Raw genomic sequence first — 20216 nt, 5'->3', positions numbered from 1 at the left:
GCACTGCTGTCCTGGCGCACCAGGTCTGTGGGAAAACAGATCTACCAGCACCTTCAAGCAGGAAAACGTCCCTTGCTGGTTTGTGAGAGTCAGAAGGGGATGCAGTACACAGTGGTTTTAAATTGTTTGTGTTCACTGTATTATAACAAACTCTGAGGCAATAATTACTTCCCTGAGGTAATATCAACTGCACTAACAGCATGAGCAATTTGATCTGCCCGTTTCCTGGTTTTGGCCACAGCTCGTGAAATCACAACTATCAAACGCAGAGCCTGGATGAAAGAGCCATTCTCATTTATCTACACAGCTATTTTTGGTTCTTCATAGCTTATAAATAAAATAATCTTTGAGACTGGAATTGCTCAGGAGGTTTTTTCCAACCAAATGGGAAGTGCCTTCAGAGCACTTGAGGAGATGGGGGAAGTCAAAATAATTTTTGAGTCACACCTGTGTTTTTTGAAATGTTTAAAACTGAAAATTTGTTCCTAGAAAACCAGATACACATATACTCTGAGTTTGATCCTCTCCCTGGAGAAGCATTCATAGCTTCAGTGATTTCCATGGAGTTATGTCAAATTACCTGAGCTGGATATTTGCTCCAGGCCATTTTGCAATCACAAACAGCAGCAACGTGATAAAGATCTCAGCATATTTCTGAAAGGAAGGCAAATGTCACTGATAGACCGGTTGCAAAAATGTCATTCATTAATAAAAAGGTCACAAGTGACTGAAAGAGATACAAATGAAATATTTCACCTCTTTGGAGCTTCATTTTGCAGTCCCTTTAATTGTATTTATCAACCACATTTTCCTAATCTTTTCAAAGGTCTGTCTTCCTGTGATTTAAGGTCTGCGTTTGGGAACCTCGGGTTAAAAAGAGACCTCCCTTTCAGTCTCTAAGCCTGGGTACACACTGGAAAGGCGAGGACTACTGTTGCAAGATAAGAGGAAATCTGAGACGTGAAGGATGGCTCAAACCAAAAACACTGACCCGAACAGCAGGCTGTGTAAAATGCAGGTGTAAGTACAGGCAGCGGCACTGGCGTTATTTGAAGTAGCAAGCACTGGTTTGGTAATTACAGATGGCGTTTTGAAGCCGCACACACTTACTGTGTGAGCATGTAGAGACTAAAAACATGAAGTGTGACCTAATCCAGAACACAGTAGCATCCTTGGAAAGAAGCTCTGAAGAAAATTAAGGCAAAAGAGATGTAATCTCATAGCATCAAGCATGAAATGACTGAATACTTGACTTCCTCAATCACTCCTACCTTAGGCAATGAAAACAAGCTTATACTCCAGGGTGAGAAGGAAAATTTATGAGAATTATGGAAATCGATCACATTTGTCCGCAGTGTGCAGGAATTTCTCAGAATCCAAAACAGTCTTTTTTTTTTTTTCTTTCTTTTTTTTTCCAAACACGAACAAGGAATATGCACTGAATTAGAGTGGAAACTTTTAAGTCTGGTTTTCCAAGATAAAGAGCTGTAAGGTAAGCAAGAACACAGTCCTACTTAGGGTGTCACAAAAATTGTCTAATCCCCTGATTTGTGCAGCAGTAGAGGTGAGCATCTCCCATTCTTGCACAACACATAATCCACAACGGAATTCAATTCTAAATCAATTACAATACTCTGAAGCTTTTATACTATTAGCTTTTCCCCCTCTTCCACCAAACTGATGTTAGTGAGCAAGCATGAATGGATAGTACTAGAATCAACTAATGGTAGGGATAACCCCAAAGTATTTGTACAGTTGTTCCTGTTCCCTGTCTGACCTGCTCTGCTTTATGTCAGTGTCTACTTTAAGGGGTAGGAATTGTCTTTCTGTACTGTGGTTTATGTGGTGTCACAAACGTTGATACTGATCTCTTGCAGCAAAGGTTTCTGTTTGATCTCACCAGTGTAAGAGCATGTATGTTATTTTCATCAGGGCCTTTCCAGTCACTCGATTCATTAGTTTTGCACAAAGCAGGATTGTAACTGGGCAGTGAGGAGGGGGAATTTGTATGTGCAGAATAAGATTTAGCAATTCCTGTATTTCCTGTAAGACAGAGGCTATTTTGAGGTTGGCTTGTTACGTTTGATCTTCCTTTAAAAAAAAAAGTATCTCCCCAGCAGAGAGCAATGGCATCTAACTTTCCCATCCACTGTTTGTAAAACAAACCTATCTTTTACCTTCTCCCTCTTAACTTCTCCACTAATTCTGTGGCATGGTAATCTTGTTCTGAGTGTAAATGTCCTTCCTCTCCCAGTCAGAGATAACAAATGTCCTTGACAAAATAGTACATCTTCATTTTTCACAACAGAGTTACTATCCCAGTGGTTACTTAAAAAGCAAAATTAATGTTTTGTCTGTGGGAGCAATTTAAGCTGAGATAAACTGCGGGTATTAGCCTCTCAGAGATCATCCCAAGCTGACGTTATAACCTTGTTCAGTTGATACATCTGAGCTGGTGGTATGAGCTCTCCCATAGCAGTATCCACAGAAATGGTTTAATTTTGGCTCATGTAGTAGGATTATGAATCTGTAATACTACCACTAGTGTTACAGGTGGGTATTCTCCTAAGTGGGCGCTGACTCACTTGTCATTTGCATTTTTTTAAGGAGGAAAATCCTTAGAGGTATAAATCAAAGGTATTGGTAGGAAGCAACTCATATTCCTCTGCAGGAAGCAGGAAAAAAGTAAAAATCCCAATGGTCTTGCGTTACATCATCTCCCGCATAGGATCAGTTGAGCGTTATTATTGGGCTATAGTTACTCCCAGGCTGTTCAGCACCCTGTGGATGTGAATTTAGGTGTGAAGTCCCATAGAAAGTCTTCTGTGGAGGAGATGTTGAGAGAGACTAAGGGTAGGGTTCAATTTCAGAAACCAAAGTTCAACATGCCTGTGTGTTCGTGTTTACGTGGGAATGATGGGTCTACACTCTTCGTGTCCAGCCAGGGCTCTAAAAAGTTACTTAAACAGAGTCACCTCGTGCCACCTGAGAGAGCACAGGAGGCTGGCTGGTGCGAGGCAGGGCCTGTCAAAGACCCATGCTTTTCTAAATGGCTGCTAGAGCCACTTAAGGTACTACAGGGAATTTCTAATGCCACTTCATACCTGCATTCAGCCAACTGAATTGAGACCTAAGTGTTTCTACTGCTCCTTATGTAGACAGGCAAGCAGCAAGCACAGCCCAGAAAGTCAATGGCACTGGTCACCCAAGAACTGAGCAACCAGCACTGGTTCTCTTAATCAAAAGATTTTCCAAGGCAGAAATTTCTCTGACAGAAATTAATTGCCCCAATTGCCCCCTGCGATTGCCCCAAAGAGGAGCAGAAACAGTGCATCTCTGTGCCCTTCTCTTTTCCTGTCTTCTTACACTTCTAGATCTTCTCCGACACAGACGAGTAACATTTGAAGTTCTCTGCGGGGAGAACTGTGAGTCCAGCTCAAGGTCTAGAAAACAATTTGATATCCTGGGATGTTGAAGTGTGACAACTAGCCAACCTACTTGCCTCTCAATTCCTGTCCTTGGTTCTCTTTGCCTTTCTCAGATATTCTTTTAGATATCATCAGAGGCTGTATTTAAGTAGCAAAGACGTTTTTGACATTACTCAGGAGGAACAGCATCGTTATTCTAGTGCTTTATAGCCCACAAGTGCTTCAGAACCTACAGGCATGGTTGTTTGCTGTGCAACAGGTCCCTGGTGTCTAATCTCCCAAGTAAATATGTGAGTCATTGATCCTAAAACACTCTGGAACCATAAATATCAGACATTTAATTGCTCGACAGGAGGTCATGTTCATGTGTGGTTGATGAATGCAAGTCTCTGGACAGTAAACACTCAGGCCCAAAGCAACCCAAGCCTGCAACCAAGAATAAAAAGCTTTGCTGTTTTGTAGAATTTCATGTTACAAGATAGACCTTGTAGTCAGTAGATCAAGAGTAGTCCCTGCTGAGAATTATGCTATCTAACTTTAATAACAAAAATATATAACAAGTATTAACTAAGTTTTGTTGTTGTTCCTGTCTTAGTATCCTTTTAAGGCCAAAAATATATTCATTGTGTCATGAACTGTTTCCAGTCAAAATATGCTTGACAGATTCTAATTAATACATTCAAAGGGACAGTTTTAGTACAGTTTCCCACAGACACTTCTGTAGTAATTGTGTTTCAAGGGGGCAATAAAACCACAGGGAAGTTTTGCACTATAATAACACTTGGCTGTTTATCTGGGCTCAAGGTTACTTGGGTGTTACATATTCTTTCCTGGTGGAGGAGAATGAATTTAAGAAGGAAAATACCGAGCATCTTTCGGGTAGGGGGCTGCGTCATCCTAGAGATTTTTTAGCAAAACAAATTCAGTGGGCTTAGCCCTAGCAGAGCTAGAAAGACCTCAAGGACACATAACATGCTCCTTTGCATTCATGTAATTTCCACTTAAACTATTTGTTGCTGTGGTGCAAGTCAAATACAGCATAGAGATACCATTACAGAAGTATCACTAGGGACTCCAGCATTACAGGTACGTTGACAAACTGCACTTAAAGCAACGTTAAAATCCTGCTAGTTCACGAATTAACGGTAACTTTGGAAACCAAATTCTAACATAATAGCTCTTCAGGGGACAATCTGGAGGAGGAAAAGCATTTTCATTTGGCTTTGACAATCTCACTTGTTTTCTTGGCCCCTTTTTTGCTAAGAGCCACTTCAAACCTAGCAGTTGCAGAGTACACTCACACTCTAGTACAAGTCTCAGGATACATGGCACATTTCAAACTTTTAATCACAGCCACTGATCATTGTTCTTCATAACCTAATTTATTTCTGCAAACAAGACAATTAAAATGTCAAGCTTCATCAGTTGCATTGATTTTCCAGAGCGGCCTCACACTTGGCTACAGTCTTGACTGGGATGTCTCCCTACAGGCTCTGCTCTTTCCTCGCCCTATTCAGATCCCAGGACCAATCTTCAGAAGCAGAAATCTCAGACTGAAAGACTTTATTAGTTGCATGTGATCCCTGGTGACATCCAGAGGGTGCAATAGAAATAGGAGTAACTTTCCAGCAAACGCTCAAGCTCTACTGCTCAAGAAAATACAGTTCTCTACTGTAGGAGCTGCCAGTCCTCCACTCCCACTAGTAGCAGCAAGGTAGCTTCTCCCAGTGATGAATTTCCTGCAGTACAACAACTTTTCAAGCTTCAGTTTCTAACTAGAGTATACAGTTTAACGAGAGCTGAAGCCTATAGCAGGAGAAGCCACAACAAGCAAGATGGGCAGAGAGTTCATCCCCTTCAAACCTTCCTACATTTGAAGAGAAATAGCCACTTGTGCCTTAGTACTTTGGTTCCAGAGTAAATGCTGTTCAATGGGTACATTAGACAGGTCTAGGGTCTAATATAAAAACTACCATAATAAAATTATACTGCACAATAACTTATCATAATTCCCAACTACTGAACTCTAGGCTGCTTTAGCTATACCTTAACAAAAAATTGAGCTTTAAAAAATTCAGAGGAAGGTACTACAGAAAATTAGAGTTCATACCAGAATCTACACAGTGTGGGGTAAAAATTAAGTACAGATGAGAAGTAGGAGAGAACATGTAATTATGAAGGGAAAGGTGAAATCTAATCAGTTCTTCCCATTTCTCTAATGTTACAATGTGAAAACATCACTCTCTGGAAAAATTAATAGCTGGTACATATAGGTTAGAGCAAAATAAGAGGAAATAATACTCCAAACAGCAGCAGTTTAACTTGTGCATTGCACATCCAGAGAAGATCATCGCATCATTTTCATTGTCAGGATGTTGAAATAGTTTATGGTCTTCAATAAATATTTCTAATTATAGGTGGTAGGATATTGGAGGGCTTTGAGAAAGAGTCATGATTTAGACCTTTAGAGGAGCACTGCCAGGCCTGAGGTCTGTTTTACCATGGATATAAATGCTGGGCTCACACTACCAGGAATGTCTAATCCATGACTAACCAGAAGGATCTGAGTCCACAGCATAAAAAATAACCCTGAGGTCTACATTGGTGCGTAGTCCAGGAATGTTAAGCACTAGAAGGCAGTAATCAAGCATGCCAGAATTTACTAGATCAAGTAAGATTTACAAGATCAAGACAAGATTTACTCCTAACCTGACCCCTAAAAAGATTGGATAGCACACACATCCTAATCTGGAAAGGTCTTTGAACATATTTCATCTAGAAATAAAAGTGGGCATCTTATGGCAGCACACTTGCATGGAATAGTAACTGTCTTTCTCAGAGTTGAGATGACAGCCACCTTGAACCTCACCAGTTCTTACATGTCCACCCCCACTCCCCCCCAAATTCTTGTTTGGTTAAAAAATATTAACAGTAGGAGATCTTTATTTTTGGCAACCCTTTCTTTTTACATTCAAGTCAAGCCAGTGCTACTGGACCAAATCTTCAGCTGGTGTAAATCAGCATAATTCTGTTGATTTCACTGAACCTCAAATGAAGCTCAAACTTGTCTCTTAGCTTCAGCCACGCTGTTCTGGTCTGCACAGAGGGTTTGCCCTAATGCTTATTGTAGTTCAGGCAGGTCACAGTTCACTGACCATTTTCCCTCTGCTTAGAGCCAGTGAGACCTCTGACCTGCTCTCTTCAGGGCTTTCACAACCCAGGAAGGAAGCACCCAGAATGGTCACGCCCTCCTTGTCACCTCTTTGTAGACAACTGGAGCATGGAGCGGCGCCCAGAGCGCTCCCAAATTGTGTCAGTGCGCTTCTGGGACTCGTAACTGAGAGAGAGTTTGGAAGAAAACTACTCCAGTTACCTCTGAATATCTGGTATGATTCTATACTTGAGTCTTTCAGATCCTACACATTATTAAGATGCTCATGAGACTAGGATTGTCAGCAATGAGGAATGAACCAGGGAACCCGGCTTCCCAACATGGGAACCCTCTTGTTGTCTGAGCTCTTTCAGCTCTGTTGCATAAAGCTCTAGCAAGATCTTCAGCCTTCCCGTGTAGTCCAGCCACCTGGACCGCAATCATATTAAATCCATAATTCCTCTGGCATCTTAGAGTGGTGTCTTTTGCAACTTACAGCTTAAAGAACCAAGAGTCAGTTTGGGACTTAGTGTCCATTTAATTGTACGTGCTTCCTATTCTATGTTATCCATATGCACAAACAGTGCATGTGACTCCAATTTTGCTAAATGTATATCAGAAAGAGATATGTAAGTAAATTTTAAGGTAAGGTAAAAATATAGAAAAAAATACTTGCAACTTCTAGATAGATCATTGCAGGCACAGAATTATGAACCTACTATTTTTCCCCTACCTGCCCTCTGAATTTTTGGCGTACCCTTGCTGTCATACACCTTGCATTGTTTGTTGCTTTAAGTGAATGCTAATACTAAAAGAGAGTAATTTGATGGCAAATGGAAGGAACATTTAATCTAGTCAATGCTTGCTTTGAACTTCTGCAAATGCTATGAAAGCTTGTCAAATTACTGTGTTTACATAGTGCAGCTGCTTTTCAGGAGCCCGCACGTTGTACATTATTTAGTGCTGGCATGTAGGTGCCAGCAGAGCTCAGGACTGTGGTTGCATGTGCAGAAACGTATTGATGCTTTGTTGCAACCTATCTCTGGTTCAACAAGTAATATCAGAATCTTAAGAGAACCTTCTGTGAGGAAAGTTCAGTATTTTTCTCTTGGTCTCATTCAAAACCAACAAGAACAGAAGCACATGAAAAAGTAATGGAAAAAGTAAGTTAACTGAACTATTTCAAACTTCAAAAGAAGCACTGAGCAATTTCAGTTTACAGAGAAGCTTCAAGTAAAAAACAAACAAACAGATTAATTTGTATGAAATCAAGATGGTATTCAAAGTAAATCTGAGCGCTGTTTTTCCTCATAGAATAATACTTAGTGAATGTAATATACTTTATATTTTATGAAAAAAATATAGGCAATAAAGTCTTAACTTTACAGAAAAATTTCAGCCTACACAGGAAAACGTCACATAGTAGCGTTACCTGATGGAATCCAGAACTGGAGGTTTCTTTCTACGTCAACACTGCACGGTGGCTTCTCAGCAGGTTATGCCATATCCGTGTACCTTGTGTTTATCATAAAGCAGTAAAATATGTTCTTCTAGTGAATAAGTCATCTTGCAGAACTGTGGGTGAAAACAGAATTATGTAAGAGCTAATACCAAATATTTATATTAACTTGCTTATATAGCTGAAAACATCACGTGGATGGAAACTACATGCAAGTGTGTAATTGTGAAGCATTAACTGGAAAACAGGAAACATCAGTTGCTTATCAGCGATAAATTGGCAGGACTGGCAAAATATTTTGAAGGCTATTAAATACATACACAGGATTTAGGAACCCAAAATTTAGCTCATATAAAGTCAAGGTAATACCTGGAGGAAGGTAATACACGCACTAGGTGAGAAATTTGAATAAAAGTAATGCCAAAAGTGATCTGGAAGCTGCACTGAATTACAAACAAATCAAAAGTTGTAACATTATATCATTGTAAAGAACAGCAATGTGCTTGGGTTTTGTGAATGAAAGTTCGTATCAATGTAGAAAGAATGTAACAAAAATCTTAAGTATAAAAGCTGTTTCCGTACCTGAAACGTAAATACATCTATACTAGGCTTTCTTTTATTAATTTTATGGCATGCTTTAGGCAAAATGGGTATAGTGGAGGAGACAGGAGAATAAGCAACAAAAAAGGACAGGAGCTCAGTGGGTGAATAGGTAACCAGAAAAATTAAAGGATATGAATAATCAGGAAGGCAATACTGTGAAAACCTAAAGCTACTCCCTAAGTCTTATTCTTGCAAAAATGTATTTTTATAAAGAGGACACATCAAGAATTTTTTTTTTTTTAGAATATTCTAAATGCTATTAATTATAGAACAAACAAGGAAACCAAGTAAAAGAATGTACAGCAAATATGCAAGTAAACTAATAACTAGTGTTTATTCAATTACTGTTTTGTACAAACAAGCAGAGTGTTTTAATACCAGTTTGTAAACATCTCCTTACCCAAACTGCATGTTCAGTTGAACATCATCCACATGAAGTCAGTTGAAAATAAGCACATACAAAAATCAGGCTAGAATTCAAAGGAAAAAGCCCTTAAAAGCACAATAAGAAGGGGTGGAAAAGGATAAAGAAACGCAAGGAAGAAATAAAAGGAATTGTTCAAACTTTTTACTTGATAAACAACATTGGAAAATTGTCAACCATAGAAAGACAAATAAAAATCTGCTCATCTTGTATAAACTCAGTTGTGGATTGGTAAATGGAAAATTTTAAAGGAGGCTGTCTGCCAAGAAGAGGAGAAGTGGAAGTCCCAGCTGTAATTAAATAGATTGACTCCTCTTCCTCTGGAAGCAGCAGAGCAAGAGCTCCTCTGGTGTCTCTCAAGACTTCCCCCTTCCTGTGGCTATTGCAGTGAAGACCACCTGGCTCAAGGCAGGCTGAATTAGGAACAGGTGGGAGTGGGACTGGAGATTTTCAGGACTTAGAGCCTTTTCATTCAGGTGTTTGCAGGAGGAGAAAAAGGATCTGTTTGGGGAAAGGAGGAGTGCGCCAGCTGAGGATCTCCCTTCCGTCCTGCCAGGGGAGCTTCCAGCCTGCCAGGGAAGGCAGGGAGGGGAAAAGGGCAGCAATTGCTCTCAGTCGCCTCCCCTCCTCTGCCAAGAGAGAGGTGCTTACAGTGCAGTTGCTGGGCTCTCTCCTATGAAGGAGGTTAAAACAGAAGAGAATTTGCTGTTCAAACACAGAGGTTATTAGCTTTGATGAATAAACCACACAAACTGTAGATCTTGGTTAGGTGTCCCCCTCAGCAGATCCACTCCCTTCCTCACTGGGACAGTTAGATCGTGCATGAAACTGGGGACATGCATCCTTTACTGAAACATCTTATTCTTCTCAAGCCAGTTTTCAGGTTTCTGAGTTTTTCTACCTCAACTGGTATTGCTTGAGCAACCATTCAGCTTTCCTATTAGGATAAGCCGAAGATGAAGAATTTCTACGATATGATGCAGTGCCTTACATAAGGGCAAATCAGCTGAGTAGTGACTTGTTTTTACAGCTTCCTTTCAGATACACTTTTCCCTTACTCTGTCCTCTCTCCTGAAGGGCACACCCCCAGGAGCTAGTGCAACCCTGCACCACGCCAGCTGCTCAAAACCCGAGGGGAAGCTGCCCTTGAAGGTGCCCTTTACCGTCTGGCTGTGGTCTTGCTGGCTGGGCCAGACAGCTGCTCTGCTGGGGGATGCTGCAGCAGTGGTTGGTTTGTCCCACAGCTCAATAGGCAGCATCTCATGGGAGGAATCCAGGCTCTTCTTTCCAATCTACCTTGTTTTGGAAATCTTCTGAATGTTATTAGATTCTGTAAGACTTGACCTTTAAAAGTCAGGGGTGCAATTAACCAATCTGGCCAGCTCCACATCAGCAGCTCACGCTAGCCTAGGAGAGGCAGGAACCAGACAGTTCACTTCTGACTAATGTTATTACAGAGGAACAGGAGGTGGATCCAGACGCTCTAATTAAACTGCAGCAGGTCTGCTCAGTAGGCTGTTATGATTGAGTGCAAAGCAGAGATACCGTGTGAAGCGTGCTAGAATCCCTGGGCTTCATCTAATTATGTGGCATAGCCATTTTGGTGTTGATTTGGTGGCAGTAGTCTGTCATCCAGCTGGCAAAAGAAAGGGAAGGTATCCAGAGAAATGGGGATCCTCCACTGCCAATGCTCTGGTCCGAACACCTCTATACTAACTCACTTTATCAAAACTAGTGCATAAAGCATGGCTAGAGTGGAAGGAAAGGCAGTGTGGCCAGGAGATTGCCTTCATTATCTGTGCGAGTGACTCCCTGCTCTGCTTTCACTTGTATATCAGAAATAGCCCTGCATGTAAGAGTGCGCTTGAACATCAGAGTCGTCATTTGCTCAAGTCTCACTCAGGGTTTCTTTGGTGTAGGTGAAGACTCAGGCACTAGAGCCTCAGGCCAGTGCTAAATGGTCACTCTCGCCCTGTCCCATCTACTTTAGTTATGGGCTTAAATGGCAAATAGAAATTCTGCAGAAAGGTGAATCTTGCGACTCTGTTGGGCTTTTTTTGCTTTTTCTGGTATGTCAGTTGGCTTGAATTGTGGACTGCATTTGTCTGTGTCAGTGTTTGCTGTCCTTTCCACTGGGGATCTATTGACATTTCTTGCTTCTTTCTCTCCCTTCATCCTGCTCACAGTGAATTGCCTCTGGTTCCATGCAGCCCTTTTCTGTTAACACACAGAAAACCTCAGACTTAAGATAAATTACTTTTTACTTGGATCAAATGGGTCAAGCCTGAATTCGGCTTTTATTTAGGCTGGTAACCTACCCACTCTGCAGTACAAACATAAGTCAAACCTGGTCGGTTGGTGCTGATTGTTTTAACCCCTTGTTTCTCTCATCTCTTACTCAAGAAGCAGCCGAGTTTTCTTAGCAGTTCACTGTGGAAGAACCACAGGCTCTCCGTTTACTCACAGAGAGACTTGGGCTGTCCCTAACCTTCCTAGAGTATGCCAAAATGACCCTGCATACTCAAGGAACCCAAATATCCTTAACATTATTGAAAGCTGAATGTATGTAATGGGAAAAAGCAGGGAGCATATTCTTAAACGTAGGCATTAGCTCCCTGCAACTCTTTACCATGGGACAGAGACAGGCTCCTCCAGATTGTAATCCAATGCAGGAGCCTAATCTATCAACTAGAAAAAAATCTTGGAGAAATTAGTCTTGTGAGGCTAAAGCCAGCTGTTGCAAATAGATCCCTGATACATCTTAGATCTTAGCCTAAGTCTCCAAGTTTTCTTGTGTTTAGCTGATTGTGCAAGTGAGCAACTATACATTTCATGTCTGTTAAGATGGGTGCAAGAGCTTGGGCACTGGTTTGTTTAGGCTTAAGAACCTAATCCAAAATCATTTGAAGCTTCCTAATGATTTCTCAGTTAAGCATATGAATTGCCCCTCTTACTTGTCTTTCTCTATTTGAGTACTGCTGGTAGAATTTGCAGCTGAAAAATATACTTCTTTGACTTGCAGAAAAACATTGTTAGCATGATTACCGCTGAGGAAACAAAAATCTCTTAACACTTTTGTACTTGTTTCTGATTTATGTCTGTCGTTTTTCATCTCTACTGTGCTGTCCCATATACCATAGTATTGTTCATCCAGTTCCATATTAATGCACAAGACTTCCAATTATTTTAAAATAGAAGCTATAGGAATAATTAGATATATTGCTGATATAATCTATAATGAAAGTCTAAACTGGCATAGGTGCATTAGTACTTGCAAAGCTAGTAGGGGTTGTACTTCTTGGAAATAATGGAAATGACAGAAATTACAAGTTATAAACAGGGACTGAGGGCCAAAATTTTTAACATAAGTATGTCCCTAGAGCTGCAAATAAGTGCCAGGAAACTTGGTGCTTCTGGAAAATCTGATTAGGTCCCTATTTGCATCTTAAGAGCTTAAATATATTTATGCTTATGGTAAATGAGAACTTTCAACAGAGGCTGATGTTGGATCTGGGCCTTTGAAAAAAATCTAACCTCACTGAAGTGATTGGGAAATCTTTCAAATGCCTTTTAAAGATTTCCCAATCTTTTAAGTTGGGGTCATCCAAAATTTTGACAACCGTAGACCAAATGATATTATAGGAATTTGCTCAGCTTGGGCTTTTGGAGACAAATATACTTTATGATCTTATAGAGCAGTGGAAAAACCATTTTGCCAGGTGGAAAAGACCCATGGGCCATCAGCTGTGCAGCCATGCACCAAGCTTATGGAGTGACTAGTTACTCATTAACGCCCTTTTTATGATACTTGCTTTTTTCCTGATCAAAGGAGGAAAAACTGCATACTTGCTGCAATTCAAGTCCTATTAGAGAGAAGCGTAAGAAAGTTTATCTATCTACTACATAATCTTTTCAAATGAAATTAAAGTGAATTTAATTTGGCTTAAATCATAGACTTGTCCTCTGTGTGAGTGGATCACAACTTACTTGCCTATATTTGAGAATCAAGACTCGCACAGATGCTGGAATCTAAAGACTGGTGGGAAATGTGGCCGATGGTATTTGGATGAGCAAGGGGAAAGACAGGATATGGGAATGTTATTACTAAGAACTAGTTCAAACCATACTTAGCAGAAAAGTTATCACATTTTTTTTGTCTTAAGGTCCTTCTAGTGAGAGGAAAAAAAAGGTAGAAAAGAAAGAGGTCCTTCTAGTGAGAGAAAAGAAAGGTAGAGTGATCAAGCAGAAGGATGAGGAAACCTGCCATGAAATTTTACCTAAATTTGAAGTATTTCAGGTTTTCTTTCAGAAAATGGGAGGAGAACATTGGAGGGGCAATAGCCTAAAATGGCAACATCTTCATCAAGTTCCAGTCAAATCTCTACTGACAAGGGCAATGATAGTCGTAATGATACTCATTTTTCTCTGCATACTTCCTCTACTTCCCTTATATAAATTTAACTACCCTATCTCCCCTGCCTATGATTGTACTAAACCAGCGTTTTTACCATGACCCCTTTGGCACACAACCCTGCGATACCTCTTTGGATTCATTAGTGGCCTGTTGTGGTTTACAGCGCGTCCATCTGCCATTCGTTAGGCACTCTGGTCGCGGCTAGCGGGAAGCTAGCTCAAGTCTGGTGGAGCAAGACTGTAATGAAGCAACAGCTGAGTCTAATCCTACCTAGCAGTTATTGTCCATGTTTCATTAGCTGTGTGTTTATGGATGTTGTTTTCCTCCTCTGTTAGGCTACATGCTTTCTTTAGTAATTAGTGTAGCTTGAAGAAAGATCTGCTGGAATAAATAGATGAGGCCTTTGGCTTAGTGAGAATGGCATGAAAAGACAGGTAAGCACTTGGAGTGATGCCTTTGACCAAAATTGGACACTTGTCAAATACACACTTCCAAGGGACTAACCCTGCCAACACACTCCACAGCAAGTGCCTAATCCCCCCAGCAGTAACTGGTGAGAGGCTGCAGTGCTCCCTGCCAGCACCATCTAGACAGTTGTGGAAGGCCCAGGCAAGCAATTAAAGAATAGGGAGAAAAAGTAGCCAGCCGGTTTTTGGGGAGTTCCCTGCCCAAACAGTCAGAATTTGGCCTAACAATCATTTTCCCAATGATTTTTGAAGTTGGTTTAGTTTAACCAAGTTTCGTAAGAGAAAGACCAGGAGTAAGCCTATCCGTATAAGAGCTGTTGAGACACAGCAATTGTACTTTAATTTACATGCAAGATGATTTTCCAGGTGCAGGCAAGCTTTTCAGAGCCATGAATAGCAAAGGAAACACTTGAAGAACTAGTGAAATGTTTACAAGAACCCAGAAGACATTGTAGAGATGAGAAGCTCTCTCTTTAGGAGACCGCTCCACTCTGCCTAAGGAATTTAGCCTAAGCCTCCTTGTTTCCAGCTATTGCAGGCAGAGGGATTTCAGTCTTAACTTCTTTCTTGGAAGGGTGGGGCTGCTGCTGGTATCAATTTGAGAACATTACTTATCTCACCTAAACAATTCCCCGGGGGGCATGAGCTTCAACCTACGGAAGGAAAGGCACAGCTGTTGATGACTTCAGTGGGTTGTGCCTCAGGCTCCATTCAAGGAAGGAAGAATTCAGTACAAAAGTCATCCCAGAAATATATAGCTACATTGAGCAACGGCAGGGTGCTTCCCAGCTGTTGAACAGTTTAACAACCCAATCGAAAATAGCCTCCTGATGTGTGTTCCTCTAGGAATAATTTCAGTGGCATGTGATTTTCTGCCCTTTCATTGTCAGCTTTATTTCCAGGAATGTTTTTCTTTTTTCCAGCCAATGCTTTCTGTCACAGTGGCTTATCTGACAATAGGTTGGTATAAGCCTACTGCTTCTCTGAAGTCCTGGCCTTCTTATCTCCTGTATCAATGAGTGACATACCTTTAAATGTTGTACTTTTATCTAATTAAAATGAGAGTATAACGTATGCCCCTTTTCTAACCAGGCCATGCTCATTCCTTTAGAGTAGTGAATTATTCATTTCTTCTTGCCACTTCTCATGCTTTTTTGGGGGGCTAAACCCTGAAGAATGGAAGGGGAAGGAATTCAGAGAATGGGGAGGAATAACAAAATTCCTCCTCCAGCTCTGATCTCGATAGCAGTGGGGAGAGCAGGAATTGCTGCCTTGACTGCTCATCCTCCAGGGCAACAGGTAGAGCAGATGGAGTAGCTAAGCCTGCCTGGAGCAGCAGCGTGGCAGAGTAATGCTTCTGGGGGCCAGCAGCAGGATCACTGCGGCTTTTATTGCCCCCCTGGGGCTCCATGTCACCGGGGCTCCATCACATCTGCCCCAGGTGGATGAGCAGGAGGTGCCACAGCCCTCCCAGGTGCTCTGCCATCTTAACAGCAAGCCCCCAGGGCAGGACAATACCTGTAAGTGGAGCTTAAAGACCATATCTTTTCTTCTATATGAAACCAAAACAATAAAGAGGGGATCAGATCACTTGCTCCTGTAGGAAAGGTGAGCAAAACTCTCAGCTTTGGCTGAACTCAGCTGGAGCTGAAGAGTTCATCCCACCCTGCAGCAGAGTCATTTGTGAGACCGCAAGACTCATCTTCATCTCCTGGGGAGGCTATGTCAGGCTGCATCAGGAAAGTTAAAAATGCCAGTTAAATTTGCCTCCTTTTTTAAAAGCAGTAAGGAACCGACGGTTATAGAATGTTCTTGCTGTCTGTACACAGCTCATTGAAAATGCAGCTTCTAACAAACAATAAAATAAAATGATTGCTTTCCTTAAAGGTACATCTGTGAAAGCATTCTTTCAGCATCCAAGTAAAAAGTACCATTTATATTTCCGAAACACTTCTGCTTTGTCAGCATCAGCCTATCTGCAGTGATGATCCATTTATCCCGGCAGCAGTACCATTACACCCAGATTCCAGATGAAACTGAGGAATGTGCAGAGAAACTAAAGACCAAATTTTTCAAAAGCTGCTCGGGGGCTGAAAGAAGAAGTCACAAAAGAAGTTTCTAGAAATGCCTTAGTGTAAGTGCAATCACCAAGTGTAGGGTGTGTTTTCTCGAGCAGCAAAGCCTATTTAAGCATTCCCCACCTTTCCCACAAGACCACCTTCTGCTCTCAGTTTGGCCACTTTGGCTGTCGGAGGCACTGTGCCTTTCTCAGGATCAGTGGAATGATCAGGGTTAACCAAAAAAAAAAAAAACAGTCTTGGGGAAAGAGCATCTTTTGAATCAGGACAATTCCATTAATTCCACGTAGAGCTCATCCCCACAGACATGTGAATCAGCATGACTGGGTGGGTGGACTTGGAGAGCTACGGGCTAGGGAGTGACAAGAAGAGACTTGGTGGGGAGAGACAGATGGGAGAACGCTGGAGAAAGGCATCCTTAGAGACCCACACCATTTAAATGCTATTGGGCATCAGGCTGGCTACCTCTCTGCCCTGCCAGGCACGCTAATAGCTTTGAAAATGTAATCACCCATTATTCTGGGCAAAGCCAAACAAAAAGCGTGGTGAAGCAAGGAATGTAAACCACGTCTCGGACTGGCTCCCTAGCCACTGCATCAGCCTTCATTATGAGCAATTGGAGGTTTTCTTACTTGTCAAATTGTAGATTCCCAGGGCTGCGTTTCCTCACAGCTCATATGATGTCATTGTGAATGGCTAAGCAAACGCAGATTGCTGCAATCAGTATACGGCACTCTGCAGGGCAGTAACAGGAAAAATAAATGTGTATTGCTTTATTCAAATGCTGGCAGAGAAAGTGGAATTGTTTATATTCTCTCTGCTCACTCTAAAAAGATCATGGGGTGAAAAAGAGGAAGTATTCTTTAAAAAAAAAGCATTAAAAGAAAAACTCAGCAATGAGAGGTTTATCACACTGGCCTGAGAAAATAACAGAAGTTAATATCATCATAATTGCAAACTTCCTTAGTCCTGAAGGATCTCTGAGCACCTGACACACTGTTATCCACTGCAGTGGCATGTACCTACCATACCTCAGGATGGAACAGAGGATCCTAGCAGGGAAAAATGACACAAAACACTTGTAAAACTTTAACGTCCCCCTAGAACAAACAGGAACTTGGTGTTTGTAGCCTCATGTAAAAGGAATGAAGAAAATCCCATCACTAAGGTCACTTTGAACTGGATAAACCACTGAATGAGATAATGACTGGAAGAGTCCTGAATATATGACTTGTTATCTTTGCTATCTGTGTAATTTCTGTGGACAAGAGAATCTCACACAGATAGCACCTCAGATTTTTGGGATAGAACTCATTATTCAGCATGAATAAATGTAGCAGAGCTTCCTCTTAATATAGACTTTTAACTAAGTATAGCTAGCTGAGACCAGAAGAACACTCCCTGTAGCTATTGCACGCTGGGGAGGCAGGGCCAGGTCTCCTGGCAGCTGTGATGAACATCATAAACTAAGTTATGTTAATCCTCCAAGTTTCAGGCTTGAGATAAGTCAGAGGTTTTCAGCATCCATTAACTACTACTGTGTTTTTTATTTTGTTTGAAGACATGTGATGTTTATTAGCTGAATGCCCTTAAGCATTGAAAATGAAAGCAGAAGTTTACCATTTAAATTTAGATCATGCTTTCTCCCTGCCACACACACACACATAATTTTAAAGTTTACTCTGAACAGTTCCCAGGATTGTGTGTCCAGATTCCAAGCAGGAGGCTAATAATAACCCCTACATTATTATAGGCACCAAATGAGTGCTCATAAAACTGTAGTTGCAGCCAGAGATAGGAGATGATAGTTGTTTATCAAAACAATGAATTAGTTTAAATTCATTTAATGCTGTCACTAGTACTGGGAACCAAGCACACCACACTAGTATACTGACTGGACCACTTGGCAGTGGTTATCTTTGCCCATCCTAACATGTCATAGCTCTGATAGGAAATCATTACTTCCAGGTTCTGGGATGAATTAATCTTCCTACTGACAGGGGTTGTATGGGATGAGCAGTGATGCGAGGTCAGGCAGATCACCAGTTAGGCTTCAGATTTAAACAGGCTTTGGTCACTAGTGATTTATGAAAAGTTGCTCTCCACCCACACCTGCTCTTACAGCCTGCTCCACAAAAGAAAAGAGGTGATGCTGCAGGTGATGCTGTTAGATACCATTAGATGGCTACCAGTCCCATCTCTCTTAGGGTCGTATTTTTGCCTCTAGAAATGAGCATCTCTACAGCATGTTAGAAAACCTTTATTCAGACTGAGCTTTCTTTTTCAGCTAATCATTTCCCCACTTTGCAACATACTTCTTTGTACCGTGGAAAGAAGCATGTGATCCATAGCATTTAACTTATGTTTTACTTCAATTGTTGATCACAGCCTTTCTATCATTCACTTTTCTCGTTCTTTAGTATTGCAAACCCTACTGTGGAAATGATACCTTTGCCTCTCTGCTCCTGCTGCTCTGTCTCTTAGTTCTTCATGTGTAATGGCAAAGCTGTTTGCTCTAAAAAAAAAAATTGCTGATACAAACAAAAGTTCAAGATTCCAGGTGGCAAGCAAGTAACAGGAGCAGATGTCTTAACAACACGGAGAAAAGGAGGGAGGGGAAAGAAAAAAAAAAAAAAGGCATGAGAACAGCCGTCAGGACATTTGCCACCACTTTCCATGAGATGCTAGAGGCAGTTGGAAGATTATACACTATGTTGCTAGTAACTGGTGACACAAGCCTGAAAACCATTGTGGTTTATGTCACTGTCTGATATATCTGTTCTCACATGCCTTTCTCCATTCATGCTTCTGGGAACTTCTCCAGGTGTCTTGTTCAGGTACTTGGCAATGAGCCTGTCAGAAAGAAAACAATTCCTTATCTTCTGTCTTTAAAATTCCAGGTAGCCAAGGAGCTGCAATGCAAAATCAACTAATAGCACAATTTGAAAAGAATGGGTTCCCATAAATATTATATGGTGCACTGTATTAAAAAGATGTAACATTTATCAAAGCTTATGTCATCAGGCTTATAAAAAAGAGGATCATGAAAAATCCATGAGTCAGTTTTCAGTCTATTTTGTTGCCTAATTCTTCATTTCCCTGTGACACAAGCACCTTACAGGCATGCATTGATTGATCGATGAGCCACAAATCACTCAATAGGGCTGATACGAACTTCTAGTGTTCACCTAAGCTCCTTTCTCAAAGAAAGCTGGAAATTGCACAGGACATATGATCATTCAAGATTTTCCCATATATCCTACTCCAGCTGGATTGTAATTGCAATGTAAAGTTTTTCCAGGTTATCTGACGTTTCCATGGAGCCAAACCCAGAAAGCCAGGGTATGCATGTAAAAGAAATGAAGCATATCATAGAAAAAGCCAGGGAACAGCTTGTTTTTCATTTGATGCGAGCTGTAGTCTCATCTGATAAAGTATACATGGACTTAAAATAAGATGAGAAAATCATTAGTCAGGCTGAGGAGAAGAGAGTGATAGATAGTCTGCTCAGACTCTGACCGTGCAGAAACAGCCAGTGCTGTCTACCAAAATGAAATAGGGAGCTCCGCATCCCTTTACGTCACTGGGTTTCTGAGGCAAATGAGAGAAGAAGATGATACACTTCATGCCATTTCTAGTTACCATTTGTGCTGATCTTTACAGACTTAGTGAAACAGTAGCACAGCAAGGCACTTTGCAAAAGTACTTTTTGCCGTCATGAAGGTTACAAATACAGGCAGCAATCCACTAATAATGCCAGTGGCCTTGCTCACAGTAAGCTAACTGCCCTCCCATTCAGGCTTACTCACCAGGGCCTGATAAAACCCTATTTTTAACCATTTAGAGTTACACTAAGTCTTCAGCCTAGCAGCAAGAGAGTATGTTGCACCTTTCCAGAATGGGTTTGTCAGACCAGGACATACCGTGTGAAACAAAATGTCTTTTGCTCCTGGCAAGAACAGCAGTTAGTAGGATGGTGAAACACCAGCCAGCCCCTAAAACTATCAAGCACTAACCCCAGCATGAAGCAAATTGGTTCGCTGAGCTCCTTACCAGCAGCCTTCCCCTTAGGCAGGGGTAAGGATTTATGGCCAGGTTGCTGCTGGCAGCCAGGATGCTCTCACAGAACAGCTGGGCCTCGTAGACCAGTCCCTACCCCGACCAAGGATTCACACAGAACTGGCTTTTCACT

At 41.3% G+C, this 20216-nt stretch overlaps 1 protein-coding gene across 2 annotated transcripts in view; it reads left to right on the top strand.

Annotated features, from left to right (window-relative positions):
• The window catches only part of RERG (RAS like estrogen regulated growth inhibitor), a 108971-nt gene that overhangs the window by 61256 nt on the left and 27499 nt on the right, over positions 1-20216 (top strand). The window lies entirely within an intron of this gene.

Source organism: Calonectris borealis, chromosome 1 (genome assembly GCF_964195595.1).
Source record: "Calonectris borealis chromosome 1, bCalBor7.hap1.2, whole genome shotgun sequence".
Lineage (NCBI taxonomy): Eukaryota > Metazoa > Chordata > Aves > Procellariiformes > Procellariidae > Calonectris > Calonectris borealis.
This window is presented reverse-complemented; position numbering and strand designations above follow the sequence as displayed.